Here is a 10,000-nt window from a genome sequence, read left to right on the forward strand (position 1 = left end):
ATATGTGTCCGGGAAGGCGCCCCTCGGGCGGACACAGGTGTCTGCATGAGCCCCTGTCGCTCAGATGCTGGAAGATCAGTTTGAAAAAGGACCGGGGTAAAGAGGGGGGAAGCACCATATATGTGTCCGGGAAGGCGCCCCTCGGGCGGACACAGGTGTCTGCATGAGCCCCTGTCGCTCAGATGCTGGAAGATCAGTTTGAAAAAGGACCGGGGTAAAGAGGGGGGAAGCACCATATATGTGTCCGGGAAGGCGCCCCTCGGGCGGACACAGGTGTCTGCATGAGCCCCTGTCGCTCAGATGCTGGAAGATCAGTTTGAAAAAGGACCGGGGTAAAGAGGGGGGAAGCACCATATATGTGTCCGGGAAGGCGCCCCTCGGGCGGACACAGGTGTCTGCATGAGCCCCTGTCGCTCAGATGCTGGAAGATCAGTTTGAAAAAAGAACCAGAGGATAGAGGGGAAAAACACCATATTTGTGTCCGAAAATAGCTCACTTTGACTCGGACGCGTTCCCTGTGATTTCAGCCTGTCAGACATGGTGCACATAGTAACGAGATGGAGGTGTTTTGGTCGACCAGGTAAAAAACGAAAAATCGAGAGAAGGTAAAAAGTAGGTGAAAAATTAAGCCTCTCTCGTTAAGGTACTTAGAAAAAATCCCAAAAAAAAAATGAACTCCCATTGAAATGAATGGGGAAAATTTTTTTTCTCGTTTTTTTTCTAAGTACAACAACGAGAGAAGGTAAAAAATGGTTTTTTTTAGCCTCTCTCGTTAAGGTACTTAGAAAAAAACCCAGATTTTTTATTTTCTCGTTTTTTTTCTAAGTACAACAACGAGAGAAGGTAAAAACAGGTGCTTTTTAGCCTCTCTCGTTAAGGTACTTGGAAAAAATCCGAGACATGTTTGGTCTTCCCCACTGACAGTGTGCCTTTGCTGGGTAAGTTGTGGACGTGCCAGGCACCCCCGGGACACCGGTGGAACGCGGCCGGACTCGTGGTACTCCAACCCGGGCATAATTTTGGATATTTCCCGGTCCTTTTTTTCCCCACTTTCCCAACTTTTCTTCTGAATCACAGTGCGCCTTTGCTGGGTAAGTTGTGGACATGGCAGGCACCCCCGGGACACCGGTGGAACGCGGCCGGACTCGTGGTACTCCAACCCGGGCATAATTTTGGATCAAATTCGGGACTTTTGCCCACTTTCCCAACTTTTCTTCCCAATCACAGTGCGCCTTTGCTGGGTAAGTTGTGGACATGCCAGGCACCCCCGGGACACCGGTGGAACGCGGCCGGACTCGTGGTACTCCAACCCGGGCATAATTTTGGATCAAATTCGGGACTTTTGCCCACTTTCCCAACTTTTCTTCCCAATCACAGTGCGCCTTTGCTGGGTAAGTTGTGGACATGCCAGGCACCCCCGGGACACCGGTGGAACGCGGCCGGACTCGTGGTACTCCAACCCGGGCATAATTTTGGATCAAATTCGGGACTTTTGCCCACTTTCCCAACTTTTCTTCCCAATCACAGTGCGCCTTTGCTGGGTAAGTTGTGGACATGCCAGGCACCCCCGAGACACTGGTGGAACGCGGCGGGACTTGTGGGACTCGAACCTGGGTGTGATTTTGGACCAAATTCGGGACTTTTGCCCACTTTCCCAACTTTTCTTCCCAATCACAGTGCGCCTTTGCTGGGTGCGTTGTGGACATTGTAGGCACCCCGGAACCCTGGTGGAACGCGGCGGGACTTGTGGGACTCTAATCTGGGTGTGATTTTGGATAAAATTCGGGACTTTTGCCCACTTTCCCAACTTTTCTTCCCAATCACAGTGCACCTTTGCTGGGTGCGTTGTGGACATTGTAGGCGCCCCGGAACCCTGGTGGAACGCGGCGGGACTTGTGGGACTCGAACCTGGGTGTGATTTTGGACCAAATTCGGGACTTTTGCCCACTTTCCCAACTTTTCTTCCCAATCACAGTGCGCCTTTGCTGGGTGCGTCGTGGACATTGTAGGCACCCCGGAACCCTGGTGGAACGCGGCGGGACTTGTGGGACTCGAACCTGGGTGTGATTTTGGACCAAATTCGGGACTTTTGCCCACTTTCCCAACTTTTCTTCCCAATCACAGTGCGCCTTTGCTGGGTGCGTCGTGGACATTGTAGGCACCCCGAGACACTGGTGGAACGCGGCGGGACTTGTGGGGCTCGAACCTGGGTGTGATTTTGGACCAAATTCGGGACTTTTGCCCACTTTCCCAACTTTTCTTCCCAATCACAGTGCGCCTTTGCTGGGTGCGTTGTGGACATTGTAGGCACCCCGAGACACTGGTGGAACGCGGCGGGACTTGCGGGACTCGAACCTGGGTGTGATTTTGGACCAAATTCGGGACTTTTGCCCACTTTCCCAACTTTTCTTCCCAATCACAGTGCGCCTTTGCTGGGTGCGTTGTGGACATTGTAGGCACCCCGGAACCCTGGTGGAACGCGGCGGGACTTGTGGGACTCGAACCTGGGTGTGATTTTGGACCAAATTCGGGACTTTTGCCCACTTTCCCAACTTTTCTTCCCAATCACAGTGCGCCTTTGCTGGGTGCGTCGTGGACATTGTAGGCACCCCGAGACACTGGTGGAACGCGGCGGGACTTGTGGGGCTCGAACCTGGGTGTGATTTTGGACCAAATTCGGGACTTTTGCCCACTTTCCCAACTTTTCTTCCCAATCACAGTGCGCCTTTGCTGGGTGCGTCGTGGACATTGTAGGCACCCCGAGACACTGGTGGAACGCGGCGGGACTTGTGGGACTCGAACCTGGGTGTGATTTTGGACCAAATTCGGGACTTTTGCCCACTTTCCCAACTTTTCTTCCCAATCACAGTGCGCCTTTGCTGGGTGCGTTGTGGACATTGTAGGCACCCCGAGACACTGGTGGAACGCGGCGGGACTTGTGGGACTCGAACCTGGGTGTGATTTTGGATCAAATTCGGGACTTTTGCCCACTTTCCCAACTTTTCTTCCCAATCACAGTGCGCCTTTGCTGGGTGCGTTGTGGACATTGTAGGCACCCCGGAACCCTGGTGGAACGCGGCGGGACTTGTGGGACTCGAACCTGGGTGTGATTTTGGACCAAATTCGGGACTTTTGCCCACTTTCCCAACTTTTCTTCCCAATCACAGTGCGCCTTTGCTGGGTAAGTTGTGGACATTGTAGGCACCCCGAGACACTGGTGGAACGCGGCGGGACTTGTGGGGCTCGAACCTGGGTGTGATTTTGGACCAAATTCGGGACTTTTGCCCACTTTCCCAACTTTTCTTCCCAATCACAGTGCGCCTTTGCTGGGTAAGTTGTGGACATGCCAGGCACCCCCGGAACCCTGGTGGAACGCGGCGGGACTTGTGGGACTCGAACCTGGGTGTGATTTTGGACCAAATTCGGGACTTTTGCCCACTTTCCCAACTTTTCTTCCCAATCACAGTGCGCCTTTGCTGGGTGCGTTGTGGACATTGTAGGCACCCCGAGACACTGGTGGAACGCGGCGGGACTTGTGGGACTCGAACCTGGGTGTGATTTTGGATCAAATTCGGGACTTTTGCCCACTTTCCCAACTTTTCTTCCCAATCACAGTGCGCCTTTGCTGGGTGCGTTGTGGACATTGTAGGCACCCCGGAACCCTGGTGGAACGCGGCGGGACTTGTGGGACTCGAACCTGGGTGTGATTTTGGACCAAATTCGGGACTTTTGCCCACTTTCCCAACTTTTCTTCCCAATCACAGTGCGCCTTTGCTGGGTAAGTTGTGGACATTGTAGGCACCCCGAGACACTGGTGGAACGCGGCGGGACTTGTGGGGCTCGAACCTGGGTGTGATTTTGGACCAAATTCGGGACTTTTGCCCACTTTCCCAACTTTTCTTCCCAATCACAGTGCGCCTTTGCTGGGTAAGTTGTGGACATGCCAGGCACCCCCGGAACCCTGGTGGAACGCGGCGGGACTTGTGGGACTCGAACCTGGGTGTGATTTTGGACCAAATTCGGGACTTTTGCCCACTTTCCCAACTTTTCTTCCCAATCACAGTGCGCCTTTGCTGGGTAAGTTGTGGACATTGTAGGCACCCCGAGACACTGGTGGAACGCGGCGGGACTTGTGGGACTCGAACCTGGGTGTGATTTTGGACCAAATTCGGGACTTTTGCCCACTTTCCCAACTTTTCTTCCCAATCACAGTGCGCCTTTGCTGGGTGCGTCGTGGACATTGTAGGCACCCCGGAACCCTGGTGGAACGCGGCGGGACTTGTGGGACTCGAACCTGGGTGTGATTTTGGACCAAATTCGGGACTTTTGCCCACTTTCCCAACTTTTCTTCCCAATCACAGTGCGCCTTTGCTGGGTAAGTTGTGGACATTGTAGGCACCCCGGAACCCTGGTGGAACGCGGCGGGACTTGTGGGACTCGAACCTGGGTGTGATGCCTTTGCTGGGTGCGTTGTGGACATTGTAGGCACCCCGAGACACTGGTGGAACGCGGCGGGACTTGTGGGACTCGAACCTGGGTATAATTTTGGATAAAATTCGGGACTTTTGCCCACTTTCCCAACTTTTCTTCCCAATCACAGTGCGCCTTTGCTGGGTGCGTCGTGGACATGTCAGGCACCCCGGAACCCTGGTGGAACGCGGCGGGACTTGTGGGACTCGAACCTGGGTGTGATTTTGGATCATTTCGTGGCCTTTTGCTATGCATGCCTTCTCCCCGCTAGTTTGATGTGTGCTGCTGCAAAAGTTCCAAGAGGGCGTTTTTGCCCCCCTCCAAACTCCCTCTCTTTGTTTATAGTGCATATTTCCTGCTGGATCTACTCTCTATTTACTCCAAGGAAAAAAACTAGCCGGTCGCGGCAAATTTTTACAATCGGTCGCCAAACTACGGCACGAGGGCCGAACGCGGTACGCCGGCGTCCAAGATACGGCCCGGGGATTTTTTTGATTTTTTGGGCTTTTTTTGATTTTTTTGGACATGTTGGGCATCCCAGGACTCGGGTGCGACTGCAGGACGTGTGGGGCTCTAACCTGGGTGTGGTTTTTGGTCATTTTTCCGGACTTTTGCCCACTTTTCCAACTTTTCTTCCCCACTCACAGTGCGCCTTTGCTGGGTGCGTTTTGGGCATGCGGGGGGCACCTCGGACTCGGGTGGGACGCGGCGGGACTTGTGGCACTCGTACCTGTGTGTGATTTTTGATCATTTTGTGGACTTTTCCCCAGACACTCTCCACTTGTCTACCCCACTTCCCCTGTGACTTTGCTGGGGGGGCGTTTCCCCGCTGTCCTTTGTAGTGTAAGGGTTACTTTTCTTTTTTTTCTGTCTGAAAATAGGGCCCCAAAAGGCCTCACACTCCCCGGGAAGACCTGATGGACGCCTCGGCGTCACTGAAACAGGCCAATCTGTCTGAAAATATGGCCCACGAAAGGCCTCACATTCCCCGGGAAGACCTGATGGACGCCCCGGCGTCACCGAAATACGGCAAACTGTCTGAAAATAGGGGCTCCAAGGGTTCCCCACTCTTTCTGGCCCACAAAAGGCCTCTCATTCCCCGGGAACACCTGTAGGACTCCCCGGCGTCAAGGAAACACGCCAAACCGTCTGAAAATAGGGGCCCAAAAGAACTGGAAATAATGTGTTTAATTTGGGGGGTGATGTCTATAATTATGGGGGTGCATTGGAGGCGGGAGTCCACTGGAGGGCTCCACACCGTCTGAATATAGGGCCCCAAAAGGCCTGGAATTAATGTATTTAATTTGGGGGGTGCATTTGCAGCGGGAGTCCACCGGAGGGCTCCATTTCCCCACTCTTTTGTTGACATATGGCCACAAAAGGCCTCTCATTCCCCGGGAAGACCTGATGGACGCCCCGGCGTCACCGAAATAAGCCAAACTGTCTGAAAATAGGGGCTCCAAGGGTTCCCCACTCTTTCTGGCCCACAAAAGGCCTCTCATTCCCCGGGAACACCTGTAGGACTCCCCGGCGTCAAGGAAATACGCCAAACCGGCTGAAAATAGGGGCCCAAAAGAACTGGAAATAATGTCTTTAATTTGGGGGGTGATGTCTATAATTATGGGGGTGCATTGGAGGCGGGAGTCCACTGGAGGGCTCCACAACGTCTGAAAATAGGGCCCCAAAAGAACTGGAAATAATGTGTTTAATTCAGGGTGCATTTGCAGCGAGTGTCCACCAGAGGGCTCCAATTCCCCAGCTATAGTCCTGGTACTCTAAAATGATGGCACTTAGTCAAATTTCCGCCTTTTTTTGATGACTTCCAACTAGGAGAGGGACTAATTTTGAGTTCCGGACCCGGGTGGAGAACCATAGCACGTCGGCCTTCTTAAAGGGACATCCTCCTAGGCACTTAGTCAAATTTCCGCCTTTTTTTTGGACTTCCAGCGAGGAGAGGGACTAATTTGGCGTTCCAGACCCAGGTGGAGAACCATAGCACGTCGGCCTTCTTTAAGGGACATCCTCCTAGGCACTTAGTCAAATTTACGCCTTTTTTTTGGACTTCCAGCGAGGAGAGGGACAATTTTGCTTTCCTGACCCAGGTGGAGAACCATAGCACGTCGGCCTTCTTAAAGGGACATCCTCCTAGGCACTTAGTCAAATTTACGCCTTTTTTTTGGACTTCCAGCGAGGAGAGGGACAATTTTGCTTTCCTGACCCAGGTGGAGAACCATAGCACGTCGGCCTTCTTAAAGGGAAATGCTCCTAGACACTTAGTCAAATTCACGCCTTTTTTTTGGACTTCCAGCGAGGAGAGGGACAATTTTGCTTTCCTGACCCAGGTGGAGAACCATAGCACGTCGGCCTTCTTAAAGGGAAATGCTCCTAGGCACTTAGTCAAATTCACGCCTTTTTTTTGGACTTCCAGCGAGGAGAGGGACAATTTTGCTTTCCTGACCCAGGTGGAGAACCATAGCACGTCGGCCTTCTTAAAGGGAAATGCTCCTAGGCACTTAGTCAAATTCACGCCTTTTTTTTGGACTTCCAGCGAGGAGAGGGACAATTTGGCGTTCCTGACCCAGGTGGAGAACCATAGCAGGTCGGCCTTCTTAAAGGGAAATGCTCCTAGACACTTAGTCAAATTTACACCTTTTTTTTTTGGACTTCCAGCGAGGAGAGGGACAATTTTGCTTTCCTGACCCAGGTGGAGAACCATAGCACGTCGGCCTTCTTAAAGGGACATCCTCCTAGGCACTTAGTCAAATTCACGCCTTTTTTTTGGACTTCCAGCGAGGAGAGGGACAATTTTGCGTTCCTGACCCAGGTGGAGGACCATAGCACGTCGGCCTTCTTAAAGGGACATCCTCCTAGGCACTTAGTCAAATTCACGCCTTTTTTTTGGACTTCCAGCGAGGAGAGGGACTAATTTTGCTTTCCGGACCCAGGTGGAGAACCATAGCAGGCCGGCCTTCTTAAAGGGAAATGCTCCTAGACACTTAGTCAAATTCACGCCTTTTTTTTGGACTTCCAGCGAGGAGAGGGACTAATATGGCGTCCCGTACCCAGGTAGAGAACCAAGGCACGTCGGCCTTCTTAAGGGGACATCCTCCTAGACACTTAGTCAAATTCACGCCTTTTTTTTTGGACTTCCAGCTAGGAGAGGGACTAATTTTGCGTTCCAGACCCAGGTGGAGAACCATAGCAGGTCGGCCTTCTTAAAGGGAAATGCTCCTAGACACTTAGTCAAATTTACCAAACTTTTCTATAGAGCCCTGGTACTCTAAAATGATGACACATAGACAAAAAACCAAACTTTTCTATAGAGGCCTGGTACTCTAAAATGATGACACATAGACAAAAAACCAAACTTTTCTATAGAGGCCTGGTACTCTAAAATAATGACACTTAGTCAAATTTCCGCCTTTTTTTGATGACTTCCAACTAGGAGAGGGACTCATTTTGAGTTCCGGACCCGGGTGGAGAACCATAGCACGTCGGCCTTCTTAAAGGGACATCCTCCTAGGCACTTAGTCAAATTTACGCCTTTTTTTTGGACTTCCAGCGAGGAGAGGGACTAATTTTGCTTTCCGTACCCGGGTGGAGAACCATAGCACGTCGGCCTTCTTAAAGGGAAATGCTCCTAGGCACTTAGTCAAATTCACGCCTTTTTTTTGGACTTCCAGCGAGGAGAGGGACAATTTGGCGTTCCTGACCCAGGTGGAGAACCATAGCAGGTCGGCCTTCTTAAAGGGAAATGCTCCTAGACACTTAGTCAAATTTACACCTTTTTTTTTTGGACTTCCAGCGAGGAGAGGGACAATTTTGCTTTCCTGACCCAGGTGGAGAACCATAGCACGTCGGCCTTCTTAAAGGGACATCCTCCTAGGCACTTAGTCAAATTCACGCCTTTTTTTTGGACTTCCAGCGAGGAGAGGGACAATTTTGCTTTCCTGACCCAGGTGGAGAACCATAGCACGTCGGCCTTCTTAAAGGGACATCCTCCTAGGCACTTAGTCAAATTCACGCCTTTTTTTTGGACTTCCAGCGAGGAGAGGGACTAATTTGGCGTTCCAGACCCAGGTGGAGAACCATAGCAGGTCGGCCTTCTTAAAGGGACATGCCCCTAGACACTTAGTCAAATTTACGCCTGAAAATAGGGCCCCAAAAGAACTGGAAATAATGTCTTTAATTCAGGGTGCATTTGCAGCGAGTGTCCACCAGAGGGCTCCAATTCCCCCACTATAGTCCTGGTACTCTAAAATGATGGCACTTAGTCAAATTTCCGCCTTTTTTTGATGACTTCCAACTAGGAGAGGGACTAATTTTGAGTTCCGGACCCGGGTGGAGAACCATAGCACGTCGGCCTTCTTAAAGGGACATCCTCCTAGGCACTTAGTCAAATTTCCGCCTTTTTTTTGGACTTCCAGCGAGGAGAGGGACTAATTTGGCGTTCCAGACCCAGGTGGAGAACCATAGCACGTCGGCCTTCTTTAAGGGACATCCTCCTAGGCACTTAGTCAAATTTCCGCCTTTTTTTTGGACTTCCAGCGAGGAGAGGGACAATTTTGCTTTCCTGACCCAGGTGGAGAACCATAGCACGTCGGCCTTCTTAAAGGGACATCCTCCTAGGCACTTAGTCAAATTTACGCCTTTTTTTTGGACTTCCAGCGAGGAGAGGGACAATTTTGCTTTCCTGACCCAGGTGGAGAACCATAGCACGTCGGCCTTCTTAAAGGGAAATGCTCCTAGGCACTTAGTCAAATTCACGCCTTTTTTTTGGACTTCCAGCGAGGAGAGGGACAATTTTGCTTTCCTGACCCAGGTGGAGAACCATAGCACGTCGGCCTTCTTAAAGGGACATCCTCCTAGGCACTTAGTCAAATTCACGCCTTTTTTTGGACTTCCAGCGAGGAGAGGGACAATTTTGCTTTCCTGACCCAGGTGGAGAACCATAGCACGTCGGCCTTCTTAAAGGGAAATGCTCCTAGGCACTTAGTCAAATTCACGCCTTTTTTTTGGACTTCCAGCGAGGAGAGGGACTAATTTTGCTTTCCGGACCCAGGTGGAGAACCATAGCACGTCGGCCTTCTTAAAGGGAAATGCTCCTAGGCACTTAGTCAAATTTACGCCTTTTTTTTGGACTTCCAGCGAGGAGAGGGACTAATTTTGCGTTCCTGACCCAGGTGGAGAACCATAGCACGTCGGCCTTATAAAGGGACATCCTCCTAGGCACTTAGTCAAATTCACGCCTTTTTTTTGGACTTCCAGCGAGGAGAGGGACTAATTTTGCTTTCCGGACCCAGGTGGAGAACCATAGCACGTCGGCCTTATAAAGGGACATCCTCCTAGGCACTTAGTCAAATTCACGCCTTTTTTTTGGACTTCCAGCGAGGAGAGGGACAATTTTGCTTTCCTGACCCAGGTGGAGAACCATAGCAGGTCAGCCTTCTTAAAGGGAAATGCTCCTAGACACTTAGTCAAATTTACCAAACTTTTCTATAGAGCCCTGGTACTCTAAAATGATGACACA

This window comes from Nerophis lumbriciformis, unplaced genomic scaffold (genome assembly GCF_033978685.3).
Source record: "Nerophis lumbriciformis unplaced genomic scaffold, RoL_Nlum_v2.1 HiC_scaffold_41, whole genome shotgun sequence".
Lineage (NCBI taxonomy): Eukaryota > Metazoa > Chordata > Actinopteri > Syngnathiformes > Syngnathidae > Nerophis > Nerophis lumbriciformis.